This window comes from Cryptomeria japonica, chromosome 10 (assembly GCF_030272615.1).
Source record: "Cryptomeria japonica chromosome 10, Sugi_1.0, whole genome shotgun sequence".
Lineage (NCBI taxonomy): Eukaryota > Viridiplantae > Streptophyta > Pinopsida > Cupressales > Cupressaceae > Cryptomeria > Cryptomeria japonica.
The window spans coordinates 400100864-400118782 of NC_081414.1; positions in this window are offsets into that span (position 1 = coordinate 400100864).

Sequence of the window (17919 nt, forward strand, 5' to 3'; positions counted from 1 at the left end):
GCCCGTTATCAGTAATAATGGAAGTAGGAATCCCGTATCGGCAAATGATGTAGTTCAGGATGAAAGTAGCGATTTGTTTCCCAGTAACTTGTGTGAGAGGCACGGCTTCAATCCACTTCGTAAAATACTCTGTGGCTGTGATAATGAATTTATGACCATTAGAAGAAGGAGGGTGAATCTTGCCTATGAGATCGAGTCCCCACTGACAAAAGGGCCAAGGAGATGCAAGTGGTTGTAGTTCCTGTGCTGGTGCATGTATGAGGTCTCCATGAATTTGACACTGCTTACACTTCTTGACAAACTGATATGCATCTTTTTCCATAGTAGGCCAGTAGTATCCAGTCCTGATGAGTTTCTTGGCCAAGGTAGGACCACTAGTATGCGGACCACATATCCCTTCATGCACTTCTCGTAATGCAATCTGAGCTTCGTCACTCTCTAAACATCTAAGAAGGGTGCCATCTAGACCTCGTCGGTATAGGATATCAGCTAAAATGACGTATCGAGAGGATTGGCGAATGAAAGTGCGGCATTGATTGTTCGATAGATCGGGAGGTAAGATATTGTCGCGAAGGTACATTAATATGGGACCATATAACTGGGATTCAGGACCAACAACGCATATCATTTCCATAGGAGTGATCTCATATGACGGAATCAGTAGGTTGTCTACCAGGAATTCATAGCAGGTCTCATTTTGCGGTAGATCAATGAGCGAAGCAATTGTAGCCATGGCATCAGCAGCGCGATTTTGTTCTCTTGGTATCTACTCAAACTCTATCTTTGCAAAGTGCTGTTTCAGATCATCTACCAGTTGTTTGTAAGGCATTAGCTTTTCATCTTTTGTTTGATAATCATCAGTTACTTGACGGATGACAAGTTGAGAATCCCCAAAAACACGAAGTTCTTGGATCTTCCATTGAACTGCAATTCTTAACCCAGTTGTTAATGCCTCATATTCCGCTATATTGTTAGTGCAAGGAAATGATAAGCAGTATGACTTTGGTATAGAATCACCTTGGGGAGTTATAAAGAGTATACCCGCTCCTGCCCCGTGCTGTGTGTATGAGCCGTCAAAATATAATTGCCATGGCTTTGCAGGTGATATTGTTAGAATGGACTCATCTGGAAATTCTGACTGTAGAGGAGCATCATCTATCATGGGAGCATCTGCCAGTTGATCTGCAATTGCTTGTCCTTTTATAGCTTTTCTGTCCACGTATTCAATGTCGAATTCACTCAAAATCATTACCCACTTGGCCAGCCGCCCAGTAAGTGTAGCTTTGTTGAGAAGATATTTTAGTGGATCAATTCTGGCAATCAACTTAGTCTTGTGAGTGAGCATATAATGTCGTAACTTCTGTGAAGCAAAGACCACAGTGAGACATGCACGCTCGATTGGTGTGTAGTTTAGCTCATATCCCACCAATGTGCGACTGATATAGTGGACTGCTTTTTCCTTGCTTTTAGGTGTTTGTTGTGCTAGGAGTGCCCCCAGTGCTGTCGGAGTAGCTGATACGTAAAGTAGCAATGGTTGATCTGGAATTGGTGGCATCAAAACTGGCGGGTTCAAAAGATAGTCTTTGAGCGCCTGAAAAGCCTGTTGACAGTTCTCATCCCATTTGAACTTGATGTTTTTGTGTAGCAGGTGCTGGAAAGGATTACACTTATCTGCAAGTTGTGCTATGAATCTTCGTATGGATTGGAGTCTCCCTTGTAAAGATCGAAGTTGACTGATATTCTTGGGTGGTGGCATGTCTAAGATAGCCTTGACTTTTGCTGGATCAGCTTCTATTCCTCTTTTAGACACAATGAATCCTAGGAGCTTCCCGGAGGTTACTCCAAAGACACATTTCTTTGGGTTTAATCTTACCTTGTACTTTTCCAACTGATCAAAAGCAACTGAAAGTATGTCCAAGTGTGTATTTCTGTCTATTGATTTAACCAAAAGGTCGTCAACATAATCTTCCACTGTTACATGCATGAGATCATGAAAGATAGTGGTCATCGCTCTTTGATAAGTGGCGCCTACATTTTTCAGCCCAAAGGGCATGACATTCCAACAGAAGGTTCCCCATGGACAAGTGAATGATGTCTTATGTTGATCTTCAGGTGCAATCCTGATCTGATTATATCCAGAAAATCCGTCCATTAAAGATAACATTTCATGGCCTGCTGTGAGATCAACGATCAAGTCAATGTTTGGTAATGGGAAATCATCCTTTGGACAAGCCTTGTTGATATCTCTGAAGTCTATACATATTCGGATGCTGCGATCCGGTTTGCTAACAGGTACTAAATTGGAAATCCATTCAGGATAATCAATTGGGCGTATGAATCTGACATCCAATAATTTCTCCAGCTCTGCCTTGACTAGCAATGCCACTTGTGGATGCATTTTCCTTAATTTCTGCTTTACTGGTTTTGCCCCCGGTTTGACTGTTAAATGATTCATTACCAAATCCGGGTCTAGCCCAGGCATATCAGCATAAGACCATGCGAAGTTGATTTGTCGTTCCTTAAAGAAGCTTATGAATCTTGCTTTCTCGGCCTCTGTCAATGATTGAGCCAAAAATATGTTATGTGGAACCTCTGCTGTACCAATGTTTGTCTTTATAGTCTCCTCTACCAACATGGATGATTTTTCCTCGTATGATGCTGGGAGAATGTCTAGTCTTCCATCTTCGGGCGCTTCAGAGAGGTTTTCACCCTCAGATACGTCCTTTCTTTTTACTTTTTTAGAGTCAGATAGCGCCACAGTGTGGTTTTCGCCATTAGACCCTTGTTTTGTTTTTATTTTCACATTTTTGCGACTAGAAGGCCCGACACCCTCACCAAAGTATGCTATGTTGTTGAGCTCTATGGCGTATCCTGCTTTGTGGTCTCCAGGGGGAAGATCATCTCGAATGCCAAGGTAGTCGATAATAGCTTCGTCATTTTGAAATGTATCAAATTGCGTTGGTCCTTCATGATCCCAGTCAATGAGTTGGGGGTGAACAAGGGGAAGGTCATTAGTGTTTTCCGAGTTTGCAGGACTAATAGTGAAGATGTGGTTATATTCAGGTATGTCAAGGTAATCGTCGAGGTCATCAATGGCACTCTCCTCATCAGTTTCGATCGTGAGCGAATCCAAATTGTCATCACTAGTAGAGCCTTCTGGGACAGGTGTCCTCATCCTATGTGATTTTGACCTAGGACCTTGAAACGAAGCTTGTGCGGGATCCTTATGGGTTGGTTCTTGACCAACTCTGAACTTTTTGTAAAATTCCTCCTCCTCTGTAGGTTCATCTGGCTCTCTGAATGTCTCTTTGAGCTCATAGTCACTAGAGGATCTGTCTGAACCCCATTCCCACTCATTGGAGTCTGTGGAATAGTAATCCTCTTGTTGAACTTCGGCAACTTTAATTTGCCATACCTCTTTTGTTCTTTTATTATGTAGTCTGGGATTCAGAAAACCCAGCCCCTTGGAGCGTTCCCTTCTTGTAGTTAGCTCAGGTTGTAAGGGCTCCATGACACCTTCTTTGCGTAGTCCGAGAGGGCTTTTTCCATCATACCCGAATCTTTGCAAGATTTTGAAGCCTTTGCCATAGTTCTCACAGGGTATAGTAATCTGATCATGTGTGTCCTCTTCAACGTCCTTATAGAGCATTTTATATAAATTTTCTTCCTCTAATTCGCCCCATTTTTGAAAGATGGTAGGATCCCATTTGAGTGTCATGATGGAGATTTGCTTGTTAGGATGTGACCTCCCATATTCCTTTGGGGAGCTCATGACTTGTCGTAAAAACATTGTTTGATTCAAAGTGTATTCTCCCATGCATTTGTCTTGAAACTTGCCTCTAAGTTCACCTTGTTTGGATGTCGAGGGCTTTAATGACTCAGGATCAATATATGCCGAAGAGGGAGTAGCCTCATGGTTACTGGGAATGATAGTCTTAGTATGTGATCTCAAGTTATTACAATATATGAATGGATTTGGATCACCATTGACCGTTACCTCGACTCCATTGTGAGGGAACTTTATGCATTGATGGTATGTTGATGGGACTGCCCTCATTTCATGAATCCAAGGACGTCCTAGCAATATGTTGTATGTGAGATCAAAATCTAGGACTTGACAAACCACATCCTTTGTGACTGGCCCTATTCTTAATGGTAAGGTGACCGTGCCCTTGGACGAGCGCTCTTCATCATCATAAGCCTTAATGGTGATTTGGTTTGTAGAATTCACAGCTTTGTCAGAATATCCCAATTGTCTGATGGTGCTCAATGTACAAATATTAAGACCTGCTCCTCCATCTATTAGGACTCGCTTTATTCGGTGTTTATGTATGAAGGCTTCAACGTGTAGAGGTGCATTATGTGGCTGACTTATGGAGGCGTCATCGGCTTCCGTGAATGTGAGGGAGTGTGGAACGGATAGGTATCCCACCATGGCTTGAAACTGGTCCACGTTCAGATCAGTAGGGATGGCAGTATCTCTCAAGATTTTGTCAAGGATAGCTTTATGTGCAGGAGATATACGCAAGAGCTCAAGAATAGAGATGAGTGCAGGTGCCTTCCCTAGTTGTTCTACAAGGTCGTACTCAGGCTTGGTTGATGAAAGATTTGTATTCTTAGTGGAGGCACCTGGCAACGTGATCTTACCTCGACGGGTTGTAACATGACATTCAGAGGTAGATTCGGATGAAGATCCCACACCTTTTAGGACAATTTTGGGTCTCTGAGAAGGATTCTCAGGATTTTTGTTTTTGATAGTAATGGTAGAGATATGATTGTCCATTGAGATGTGATTGATAGTAGAATCATAATTGTAAGGTGCTCTAGTGTAATTGGCTTGATCATCTGTGACTTTGCCTTTTCCTTTGTCATGTTTTGGGAATGGTTCCTTAAACACCTCATGCTCTTGGTTAGATGAATGTCCCTCAATCTCTATATCTCCTCTGTCAATGAGATCTTGTACAATGTTTTTCAATCGATGGCAATTACCTGTCTTGTGACCTTTTCTCTTATGAAACTCACAATACTCATCATCATTCCACCAATTTGGTTTTACCTTTGGTTCATAAGGAGGGAAATCTGGAACTGTAATTACTTTGTTTGCCACAAGCTTTTTGAATACTGATTCAAGTGGTTCTCCCAATGGAGTGTACTTCCTTCGTGGTCTAGAAGTTGTTTGAGTGTTCACCTGATTGTTGGTAGAATTTGATCCAGAAAAGACGAACTTTGGTCTCACTATATTGGCATCAACAACACCATCATTAACCGTGTTCTTGTTCTTGTTCCAAAATTTTGGTTTGTCCTTTCCCTTAAAGTCCTCTTTGTTTTCTTTGAATAGCTTGATAACTCCTTGTTCAATTAAGACCTTTTCTGTTGCTAGGCCCTTTTCAATGACATCCTTGAATGTAGACAAACAAGCTTTTCTGAGATCATAGCCAATAGCCTTATTAACGTTTTGTGTGAACATCTCCACCATTTGTTTCTACGGGATTTCACAAGAGCATCTGCTAGCTAAGTTTCTCCATCTCTGTAAAAATGTTGCGAAAGATTCTCCTTCCTTTTGTTTAGTATTGCACAAGGTAGTAACTGAGACATCTGTTTCAATGTTGTAGGAGAAATGCTGAATGAATGCCTCTGCTAAGTCGCCCCATGACTTAATACCAGGAGGTAATTGAGAAAACCATTCCATAGCTTGATAGCCTAAGCTCTGTGGGAATAACCTCATCAAGTATGTTTCTTCTGCCGCTACCTCAATACAAGCTGTGAAGAATTGTCTTATGTGTGCCTTGGGGTCTCCTCTCCCTCTATATTTGTCAAATTTTGGCGTTACAAAGTGTGGAGGAAATGGAGGCATTGGAATGCTCTTATCAAAGGGATAAGGACATATATCTCTCATAGTGTATGTAGGTTTTGGTGTACTCATGTCCTCCATTTTCTTTTGTAGATCTCTAATTTGTTGCTCCAAATTATTCTTGGGAGGAGATTGATTTCTTGTAGCATACCCCATGTTTGAAACACCCATTTGAGGAGGAGCTTGTTGCATGTATGGATGATACTGATCGTAGACATGTCCATATGGAGGTCTATATTGTTGCGACATGTATGGAGCACTTGGCATAACTTCTTGTTGGGGAACCCCATATCTGTTTTGTGTGTATAAACCATATTCAATAGGCCTTTCATTTTCCATTGTGTTGCCCCCAATTTTGACATGAGGTCTCCTTGTGTCAAAATTTTGAGGATGTCCTTGAGTATCCACTTGTTTTGATTGATTCATACCTTGAGCATGTGATTGAGCATAAGGCCTCCATGATGGTCCTTGAGTGTAAGTATCATATGTTTGAGCTTGTGTATGTGGGATTGCTGGCTTTTGAAGCAAAGCTGATGGTGACTCCGACATCATATTATTCGGTCCTCTATTTCCTCCACTATTTGGTCTCCTTTGATCCATGTTGGGTTGAGTTTGTTGTGAGGGTCGACTTTCCATAAGTTGAGATAAGTCAAAATCATGCGGTATTTTAGCTCCACTTTGTGCCATCATGTTTAAAAAGTATTGTCGATCTCTCCTCATTATCTCTTCAACCAATCTATTTAATTGAGGATCCATTATGGATTCTTGTATGTCTGCTGATAGTATTGAAGAATTGTCAACTGTGTCATTGTGTGTAGCATTGTTGTTTATAGTGTTTGCGCTTTCCACATTTGGATTGTGTCTATAAACATTCATGTCTGGTAATGTAGTGTGCTCAGGATTGTAGAATAGATCATTGTCATACTCATAAGAACTCATGTTTACGGATTCTTGAGCTTCCTTAGCTATTCTCCTAGATTTTTGAAGGCGGGTTTCAACCATGAACTAGGTGTTTGACCAATATGTGAGAGACTAGATGAAAAATGACAAGAGTATGGAAGACCAAGGGTTGTATGGAGTGTAAATGAATCTTGAGGTGTACTTGCAATGTCCAAAGTGTAAGACCAAGTATGTAAGTAGTAGAGTAGGTGTGACTTCCAAAGAGAGGATAGTTTCTCTTGATGAGGTAAGCTGACCTTGACTCTAAGTAAGACCAAATGAGACCCAAAGGTAAGAAACCTTGATGAGGGACCACTTAGCAAAGTGTAGTTGTATGTAGTGTGTTGATAAAGTATGATGAGGACAAGCAAGTGACCTTTTGACTCAAGTTTAGACAAGTATGAATGTAAAATGAGGTGTGAAGCAATGATGGACTGTATGAGACCTTAGGACAGGCTGACTGCTAGATGAAACCTGAAGAGACAACCTAAGAAGCTCAAGTATGCCGAAACTAATTTTCTTTGTTTGCTTGACTGTTAAAGTTTTCAAATCCTGACACAGACGCCTCTGTATACTTCACAGACGCGGTTCCAAGACACAGACGCTACTCTATTTTACGCAGACGCGGACAAAAACACAGACGCTATTCTGTACTTCACAGACGCGCTTATCCGACATAGACGCGGTTTGAACAGACACAGACGCGTTTCTATAACCTTAGTGCAATTTTTCCTATCTGTGAAGTTGTTTTGTTGTGACCAAATCTGATTTTTCGACTGTTTTTCATGACAAGAGGACACAATGTTGATGACTCAATGTTTGCAGACTGTTTAGACTCCAAAAGTGTGTTGTTTGATGTAAAAAAAAAATTTGCATATACTTGAAGACACAAAAGACACAATGTTTTGCTGTTTTGTCTTGAATGTTTGAGTGTTTAGCATAAGACAAGCACAAATCTTAGGGCTGGCCAAGACAATAGTTGTTGATCCCACATAGGGTTTTACCCCCGAGGCTACGCTATTCAGAGCGGATACTTAGATGCTTGACCTCACTGGCTCCACCCTCGGCACTCACTTCTTGGGTCAGCCAAGCATCAGTCCCCATGAAAACTCCCCATGGCGAACTTTGTATCTCTACTAAGAACCGTATGTGTGTGGGCCGCTACCAAAGGTCCGACCTCCTGCCTCAACAACTAGAAGGATTTGGGCATCTAAAACAAAGAGGTGCTAGTAAGGGCATCTGCTCGTGTGGCCATACATGCGACACTTTCAGCTCTGTAAATACAGAAGGCTCCCAGCCGGTAGGGGTTACGCCCTACAACTGATCAAATAAATTTGATCAAACGGGTTTATGGGGAGACATAGTGTCGGTATGAACTAATCAGCACACGTTATTCATAGTTTTCACCATGAATACATTTGATTATAGTGGTTCAGATGAGGTGGGTTTTCCTCGCTACCACTTGGGTCGTTCTCTTCTCACTAGTAGTCCTAATGACCACACGGGAAGACAGGCCCTCTAAAGATTAAACAAAAAGAGCCTATTGCTCAAGACACAAAAGACAATGATTCAATTTTAGTGCACCAATTGAAGTGTTTGCTAAGCTATGAAAGACAAGGCACACAATCGAAATTACAAAACCCTAGCTAAGGCCCTGCAACAAAATTGTTAGTAGTTTGGGTTGTTTCAAATGATAACCCCTTCCTGCAAGCACACAAGTTAGGTAAATTTTAGGAAACCCAAAAAGAATTTGTGAAAAGGGGCCTTCAACAAAAACGTATTTGCCTCCAAAGCAAGCTGCACAAACCAGGTTAACTAGATCTGCAAGAGTTAGCCGAAAATAAACCAGATCTGAAACCCTAAGTACAAAATCCGAAAACCCGAATCAAAGAAAATTGAAAAATTTGCAAAACAGAAAGCACAGACGCTTCTATACCAGACGCAGACGCGTCTGTACGACACAGACGCTGTTCTGTGATTCACAGACGCGATCAGAGGTCACAGACGCGACTTTCGAATGCAGACGCGATAAGATCCATCACAGACGCGGTTAAAATTCTCAGATGCGATTCCAAAAACCTGCAAAAAAATAAAATTGGCAGAAACACAGACGCGATTCTCGATATCGCAGACGCTTCTAAAACACAAAAACGCGATCCGAACACTCGCAGACGCGGAAAAACCTAAAATGTTGTCGAAAATTTTGTCCGATCTGCAACTTCAAAAATGCACAATCTGCAACAAAAATGTTAAATGCAAAGGGACAAGGGTCCCACCGGGCATGCCAAAATGTGTATGGTGAAAATGGATAACAATAAACAACAATATTGAAAGACTAAATGAATCCAACCACTAAACCCTAGCCTAACAATGAACAAAGATCCACCATAACATATGAAGATTACCTAAGACAATGCAAAATAATTCAAAATCACAAAGATTATACCATCACATGTCCAATAGGGTTTTGATCTCCATTCTTCCTATCTCCATTGATCTTGCTTGATATATTTGCTCTCAGATTTTTGTATGCACAAGAGCTCAACAAAGAACGGAATGTGGTTGGAAGTGGAATTGTAGTGTAGCCAAGTTGCATGAAAGATCATTAGCATGTGTCATTAGGGTTTGACAATGAAGAAAGCATCTCCTTAAATAGAAGACATAATAAGAAATGGAGGGTTAAGATTGAGAGGTGTAAAAGAGAGGTCGGCTAGGATTAGAGGGTAGGTATAAGAAATACCAAAATAATGAAAGAGGTAGGTAGTGTATGAATTAAGAGATGAATGACATGTGTCATGTGTAGAAAAGGTTAATGAATTAATTAAATAAATAAAGATTTATTTAATTAATAGAAGAATAAGACAATTAAATAAATAAAAATATTTATCTAATTTAGGAAAAGGGGTAATTTAAATAAATAAATGTATTTATTTAAATGAGAAATAAGGCTAGAAGAGGATAAATGAATTAATTAAATAAATAAAGATTTATTTAATTAATAGAAGAATTAGGCTTAGATAATTAAATAAATAAAATATTTATTTAATTAGACTGGACAATTTTAGGTGTCTACACCTATAATCATGTACCCTCACTATATTATGATTTCGCTCCCGAGGGGGCATACTCATGACCTTATGACCTCACATCTTCAAAGTCAAGAAAATTTTCAAATCTTCATCAAAAGTCGAGAAAAAATCTTTTTCAACAAAACAAAATCTATTCTTATTACTAAGGGGCATCTCAGCTTCATCGCTTCATATCAAGTTGAGATCTCTCGATCATCTGAATCGGATCAATCACTAGGGGCATATCAGTTTCATCGCTTCAAATCAAGCTGATATTAGTCTTCATCTAAATGAATCTCTTAACGTCAATCAGTTTCATCGCTTTTCATCAAGATGATTATTCATTTAAACTCAATCAAAAGTTTAAATAGTATCTTTGATCACACGCTCAATCTAAGCAGGTGTTTGGTTTCATCGCTTTAAATCAAGCTGGACAGTTTATCTTCACTCATCCTATCTTAATCCATCAAGTTCAAGATCAATTTTATCTTTTCTCACTATGTTTCTAGATCAGTAAGATCCACTTCTTGATCAATCAAGTTCAAGTTCGGTATCTTTTCTCTCTATCGTTCCTAGTTAGATCAAGTTCAGGATCGGTTTCTCTTTAATCAACTCTGTTCAACTTCATCGCTTCAAATCAAGCTAAACACCTCTCTCTTCATCTGGTTCATGATCAATCAAGTTCAGAACTGGTATCTCCTAGACATCAACTATTCTTTGAACCAACGTGCTGCTCACACATTAATTCAAAGAGGGGAAAATGTAATACCCTAAAATTGGTCATCTAAACCATGGGCCCCTAATCTCGACAACATCACTAAGGTCCTAACCAAAGGCAATTAAATCAATCTTGAGCACATTATTAATTCTTTAATCATCAAATGTCACATCGCAAATCAATTACTCAATATTAATTAAATATTTATTTAATTAATTGAATCATTCCAAGAATATCATGTTGATCAATTATCTTGTTTAATTTATTAAATATCCTAGCATATTTAATTAATTAATAAATTTTCCATTTGATCATGCAAAAAGGAATTAATTTATTACAAAAGAGGAATTAATCACAAAGCAAGAGTTAAATTGAAAATAGAATAAAAGAATTGAATTGAGAGAAATCCAACTTGAGATATCCTTCTAAATTGAGAACTTGAAGTCAAAAAAGCAATTAATCATTCTCTAAAATTAGAACTCAAAGCTTTTGAGAAAAACAAGTTCAGCTGCATTGAAAAGAGTCTTTTCTTGAATAGATCGAATAATCGCATGAAATTACCTATTTTTATCACAAGTGCATGGAATTAATTAATTCCTATCACCAATGCAACTTGAACTTATAATCTGAATGCATTTCAATTAAACTATAATTGAAATCTATCTCAAGGTTAACTGAACCCGATTTCTCAATTATTTCAATTAATCCTAAATTGTGCTTTTTCTTGATCTCTCTTGTGAATCTCTATAAATTCAGCCTTCAGCTCTCATTCAAAACACCCTGGAGATTTATTATTATTATACACTTTTTGCTCTAGAGTCATTGAATATATTGTGCTTTCTTTTTGAGATTATTGCATCTTAGTTAAATTTTTTATTTCATGAATCCATTATTGTTTGAATATTTCATCTATATAGCTTATTATTCATCCATCTTGCATCCATTAACTTAATATCATGCTCATATAGATTAAATGCTTCATCTTGGTGTAGTCTAGTCATTGGTTTTACTTATACGAATCTAAGAGCAATCTTATACTCACATCTTTTAGAAGGCAATTAGTGTTAGAATAATCGGGTTTTTACTTGATTAATTAAATAACATTTATTTAATTATTTAAGTTCCCTTTATCTCTTTTACACTTAAGCTAACTTTAGGTGCATAATAATTAATTTTTTTATTAATTATTATGTGCAAGCCCAGGTTTTCCTTTTTAGGGTTTGTTGACCTATTAGAGGTTGAATTCTTTTCTTTTGTATTATTCCATTATCACATTACACTTTTTGTGAATATTGAGCTCTCAACTTTTGAGCATATTTCTCGTGTATTTGTTTTTCTGTTATTGCTTCCTTGCATCTCCTTGTAATAGGTTATTCAGCTTGCAGAGATCATTTGGGATCATGTGATGTTGTATTTCTCAACTCTCACATGGTATCAGAGCTTCAGATCTACAACTATCTATTCTTGTTTTGAGAATCTTTTGCATTGGAAGCAGATCTGGGGTTTTAGGAAGTCTTTTTATGCACCTAGGGATAGGCCTTTTTTTTTAGCACTTTGGGCCTAAATAGACCTCACCATCGTTCTCAGAAGGCCCAGAAAACCATATAGTCATATAAAACGTGACCATTTTTTGCTCCTGAGCCTTTGGGGATATTTTTTATCTAGTACTAGGTCGTACAACCTTGGCATGCAGTTCGAGAAAAAAATTTCAAAAAATAAAAATGCCTTTTTATGGCATGCTCGCCAAATGATTTTTTTTTGGAAAAAATATTCAAAAATTAACAAAAAATCAAAACGCCAAAGTTTTAAAAAAAAAATCAAAACTCAACTTTTTTGGGGAGGGTTTCCCACGGTATGTAGGGTACCATGGGGCCCCTTGGCTGCCGTAGGTTTTTCAGAGTAGGCCCCTCCCACCCCCGCCACCGCCAGCCTCTAAACCCCTATGGCACCTGCCCTCGCGCCTGGCCACCCCCTGCGCTTCTTGATCTCTGTCTGACTGCCTTTGCCCTGCCTGGCCACCGCTCCACCACTAGAGTGCCACCAGAGCTCCACTCGGCCCAGCCACCATTGCACCTCCCTCTTGCCTCTTTTGGGGGGGTTGGTTTTTTTGCCATAACTTGAGCAAACAGAGTTGTTTTTTTGAAAACGAATAGGCATCGAAAAGAGGATTCCGAGCCGGAACTTGTGGTGTTGGAATTTATTGCCATTTTTTCTGTTTGAATCTTCTTTTTTTCAATCAAAGTGGGGTCTCCTTTTTGCACTTTCGTAGCTATAGAATGAGCATCTGAACTCCATTTTTCAAAAACTTTATATTGTTGGAAAGCTTGTTGTGTGTAATTTCCAGCCATATGGGTTTTATTTCCAGATTCTACTACAGGAATATTTTATTCAGTTTTTTTCTTTTTAGCACTCTGGTAAATATCTTGGTTGTTTTAGGTCCTGGGATCTCTTCTCTGAGTAGGATGTCTCTGTTTTGGTTGTTCTTTCTATTTATAGTTTTCTTATCATTGTAGCTTCTTTTATGCAAACACACTGAGATAAAGTGCCATCATGCATTATTTACCTGGGATCTTGCACATCTTGTACCTTATTGTACATGCACTACTTATAAAGTGCCATGAGGGGGTTGATGTTTGCCTTTTGTTTTCCATCTAACTTTGTCCAGTGAGCATTCCTTCCATGACATTTGCCTCATGATGTGTGTCAAGTGAGTGTTCCTTCCATGACACTATGTACTTTCTTTGCACCTTCGATTTTCCTGGTTCTTCGTCGTGCAGTTCTTGTTGGTCGTTCTTTTTAGTGTACCTATCCCTCTCCCTTTTTAGCATTATGGGGAGGTTTGTCCTATTGGTTCTAATGCTTCCTTGGTTCAATTGATCATCTCTTCAAGATTTGGTTTCTCATGCCATCTGTATCTTCGAGTTCAGTTGTTTGCCTTTGTTTGCCTTCTGATTCGAGTAGTGTCATTTGAGGGCACTCATACAAATTATAGTCTTATCTACCTAGCCATGTTCTATTTTAGTGGAGGTTCTTTAGATCATCAGTTATTCTTTGACAGTGTTTGTAGGTTCTTCATGCTTCAGTGATTCTTCTGATCTTCTCTTGTTCCTATCTTTTTGGAACATTCTTGTTTGGAGGCTTTTTCAGTCCTTCTTGCTTTTCCCTCTGTGTTTGGAGTAGAGTTTTTTTCCCACGTGGTTTTCTCTATTTCTTTGGTTCATAGAGATTTGGTTGTATTTGGGTACCTGATCAAGCCTTGTTGTCGAGACCCATTTTTCCTGCTTTCAGTAGTTGTTCTAGGTTTTAGCTTTCCCTAAGTCTAGCTTAAGGGGGGGTGTTAGAGTAATCGGGTCTTTACTTGATTAATTAAACAACATTTATTTAATTATTTAAGTTCCCTTTATCTCTTTGACGCTTAAGCTAACTTTAGGTGCATAATAATTAATTCTTTTAACAATTATTATGTGCAAGCCTAGGCTTTCCTTTTTAGGGTTTGTTGACCTATTAAAGGTTGAGTTTTTTTCTTTTGTATTATTCCATTATCACATTACACTTTTTGTGAATATTGAGCTCTCATATTTTGAGCATATTTCCCATGTATTTGTTTTTCTGTTGTTTCTTCCTTGCATCTCCTTATAACAAGTTATTCAGCTTGCAGAGATCATTTGGGCTCCTGTGGTGTTGTATTTCTGATGGGATGGGGTTTGGGATAGACTAGCCTAGTCTATGCTCTTGGATCCTTTCCTTGGATCACCAGGTGTTATAACCACACCCTAGGGTCTCTAGGATTCCCCCTACTTGTGGGATCCCCTGACCTTGCCCAATCTACCCACCAACAAGTTGAAAAACTACTCCTAAGGTCTCACCTACTCATGAGATTCAAGAAACCCTTACTTAGGCCAATAAGGGTTAGGCTTGTTCCACACCTTCCTAGGTCTTAGCAAGGATAGGTCAGGTCTAATACATGGTTTTTCCACCCATTCATGTTCTCCCAAGACGTTTCAAGCTTTCAACCCCTCACCGATTTCACTATTTTGTGTTTTGCCTACAAAATAGGGCTACAAGGATTATGACCAATTAGGCCTCCTACCCAGTCCTTTAGGGCTCCCTCTCACAAATGATGCACTTGCTTGTGAAACTTCCCAAAAGACCTGCTATTCATTTGTCAAGGACTCAAGGATTTTTTAGGTTTTAGGCCTCCAAGTGTCCGTACACTGCCCTAGGTGGAATTTAAGGTTTTTAAGGGTTTTTAGGAGGGTTTTTAGGCCTGCCAGGGTCACAATGTGGGTTTGATGCTCTTGCCACCTTGTCTGAATTGGTGGAAGCTCCTCCTTCACACCAATGGTGCTCCACTCACCCCTCTACAACTCCTCCAAAGGGTGTCTCCTCCTCTGACCTTCCTTTCTCTCCAAGACCTTTGTAACTTAACCCTTCCTAGTCGGGCATTGTCCAATCTCGCCTAGGAATGGGTCTTTAGATAGCCTCCTTGCATTTTCAGGGGCCCTTCTTGAATTGAACTATAGTATAGGGTTTTTACTCACATTCCCCATGGTTTCATGGTGATTCCACAATGGGGAATGGAGTTATGAGCCCATTGATACAAACCATTCCAAAACTGGACAGAGAGAATGCAATTTACAAAATATTTACAACACGCCTCACTTACAAACCAAAACCTGATCTAATTGTTCAAAATGAAAGTGAACACACCATACAAAACACTCCACATATTTTTGCATGAAAATCAATCCATAAACATTCTTCTTTTACTCCATTTGTGCCGATTGGCAACAAAATTGCAGTCACAGTCAAGTTCCTTTGCTTGGGCTATACAACATCTGACATCCAACCCATTCACTTAGGGTTTGTAAATACTTATACTACCCTTTCCTTGGTCTATGTGCCCATATTAGGGTTTTCCATGCTACATTAAATATTTTGACCTCATGGTGGAAAAGTTGCTTGACAACTTTTAAAAGTTGTATTAAAAGTTGTCAAGCAACTTTTGCAACTTTTGAGCAACTTTCTCAATGTTACTTTTCTTGACTCCTAGACCCATATTGGGCAAACCTAAAGACACCACCATGCTATGAGGGACCCCTAAACACCTCAAAGGCACACGTACCCTCTATTTCCAAAGAATACTCAATCTTGACTTATGACCCTAAGACCTCAACTAAGACCCTAACTAGGACCAATGAGCACTTGGCTCTTTATTTTATATACAATGGCTTCATAAAGAAGCAAGAACACAATCAAAAGAAAATGGTGGGAGCCCTTTGAAGGGTGCTCCTGCACCATACTCCCCCTTTGCAACAAACTAAGGAATTAGGGGAGTGAGAAGAGCCTGATAAATGCCAAGCTTCTTGAACTTGCTCTCCTCCACCCAAGTAGCTTCAAATATAGGTTGACCTGCCCACTTCACTAAATGCTCCATGTAGACCTGGTGTCTAGTAGACTTCTTCACCCTTGACTCCAAGATCTCCTCTGCTATAGGCTGCTTCACTTGAGGTAAGGCATTTACATCCAAGTCTTGTAGTACCTTGGCTTGGTTCTCAGTCTGCCTTGCTATCTCTCCCTTGTAAATGATCAGATCAGCAACATTGAAGATTGGTGAAATGGCTAACTCTGAAGGAAGTTCAACCTTATAAGCATTCTCACCATATTTTACCAGAATTCTACAAGGTCCTACCCTCTTCATCTGTAGTTTGGTAGGCTTACCACTTTGCATCCTAGCTTTGCTCAAATGGACCATCACATAGTCACCCACCTTGAAGTGAACCTCTCTCCTTTTCTCATCCATTTTGACCTTTAGTTTTTGAGTGGATTCAAGGATGGCTTTCTTGACTTGATCTTGAACTTCCTTGATGGTTTGAGTGAAGTCCTCTGCTTGGCCACTCTTCATCTCCATGGAACCAAGTTCCCTGAGTTCACACACTCCTCTTGGATGTCTACCATAGACAACCTCAAAAGGACTTCTTCCAGTGGTCCTATTTACACTGTCATTATATGCATACTCTACTTGAGGAATGATTACATCCCATGTCTGTCCATACTCCTTAGTTAAACACCTCAACAAATTACCTAACACCCTATTGATGACTTCAGCCTGACCATCAGTTTGTGGATGGTAAGCTGAGCTAAATGAGAGGGTAGTTCCAAGTCTCCTCCATAATGTTTGCCAAAAATGGCCCATGAACTTGCTATCCCTATCTGAAACAATGCTTAAAGGGAGTCCATGAATCCTAACAATCTCCTTAAAGAAGAGATGTGCAACATAGCTAGCATGATGTGTAGTCTTACATGGAATGAAATGGCTCATCTTGGAAAATCTATCTACTACCACATAGATGTTGTCCATACCTGTCTTTGTCTTGGGAAGTCCTACTACAAAGTCCATGCTTATACATTCCCAAGGCCTATTGGGGACCGACAGTGGTTGATAGAGACCAGCATTGCTTATCCTCCTTTTGCCCTTTGACACACACCACATTGCTCCACATACCTCTTCACATCTCTTGGCAACTTTGGCCAATAATAGTACCTCTGTACTAGATCCAAGGTTTTGTTGACTCCAAAGTGTCCACTTAAACTACCATTGTGTTTCTCTTGGACGAGGTTTTCCCTCATGGATCCTCTAGGCACACACAACTAATTACCTTTGAACAAGAGACCATTTTGGAGAGTGTAATCTACATACTCACCATGGAAATGGTTCTCAAACTCCTTGCAAACCTTATAAGCTAATGAGAAGTCTCCATCTCCTTCATAGAGGGCCTTGAAACCTTCTATTCCTATGCTCTGCAACTGTAACTCTTGAACTGTCAACAACTTCCTACTTAAAGCATCTGCCACCTTGTTGAGTTGCCCCTTTTTATGCTTGATGGTGAAGGTGAAGGATTGGAGGTATTCCATCCATTTCAAATGCCTATTGCTAAGCTTCTCTTGAGTGTTAATGTAACTCAAAGCCTGGTTGTCTATGAACACCACAAATTCCTTAAGAAGTAAGTAATGCCTCCATTTTTTAAGAGACTGCACTAATGCATACAACTCTAGTTCATAGGCTGAGTACTTCTTCTTTGCTTCATTAAGATTCTCACTAAAAAATGCCATAGGTCTTCCCTCTTGACTCAATACACCCCCTACTACAATTCCACTTGCATCACACTCCAATGTGAATAGCTTGTCAAAAATAGGTAGGAGAAGGATAGGTTTTGTGGCTACTTCTTTCTTCAACAATTGAAATGCTTTGTCAGCCTGCTCAGTCTATCTAAACTTAGTTTTAAGGCCTCCTTTATGGTGTCAAAGACTGGTGCACATATGCCACTGAAGTTCCTCACAAA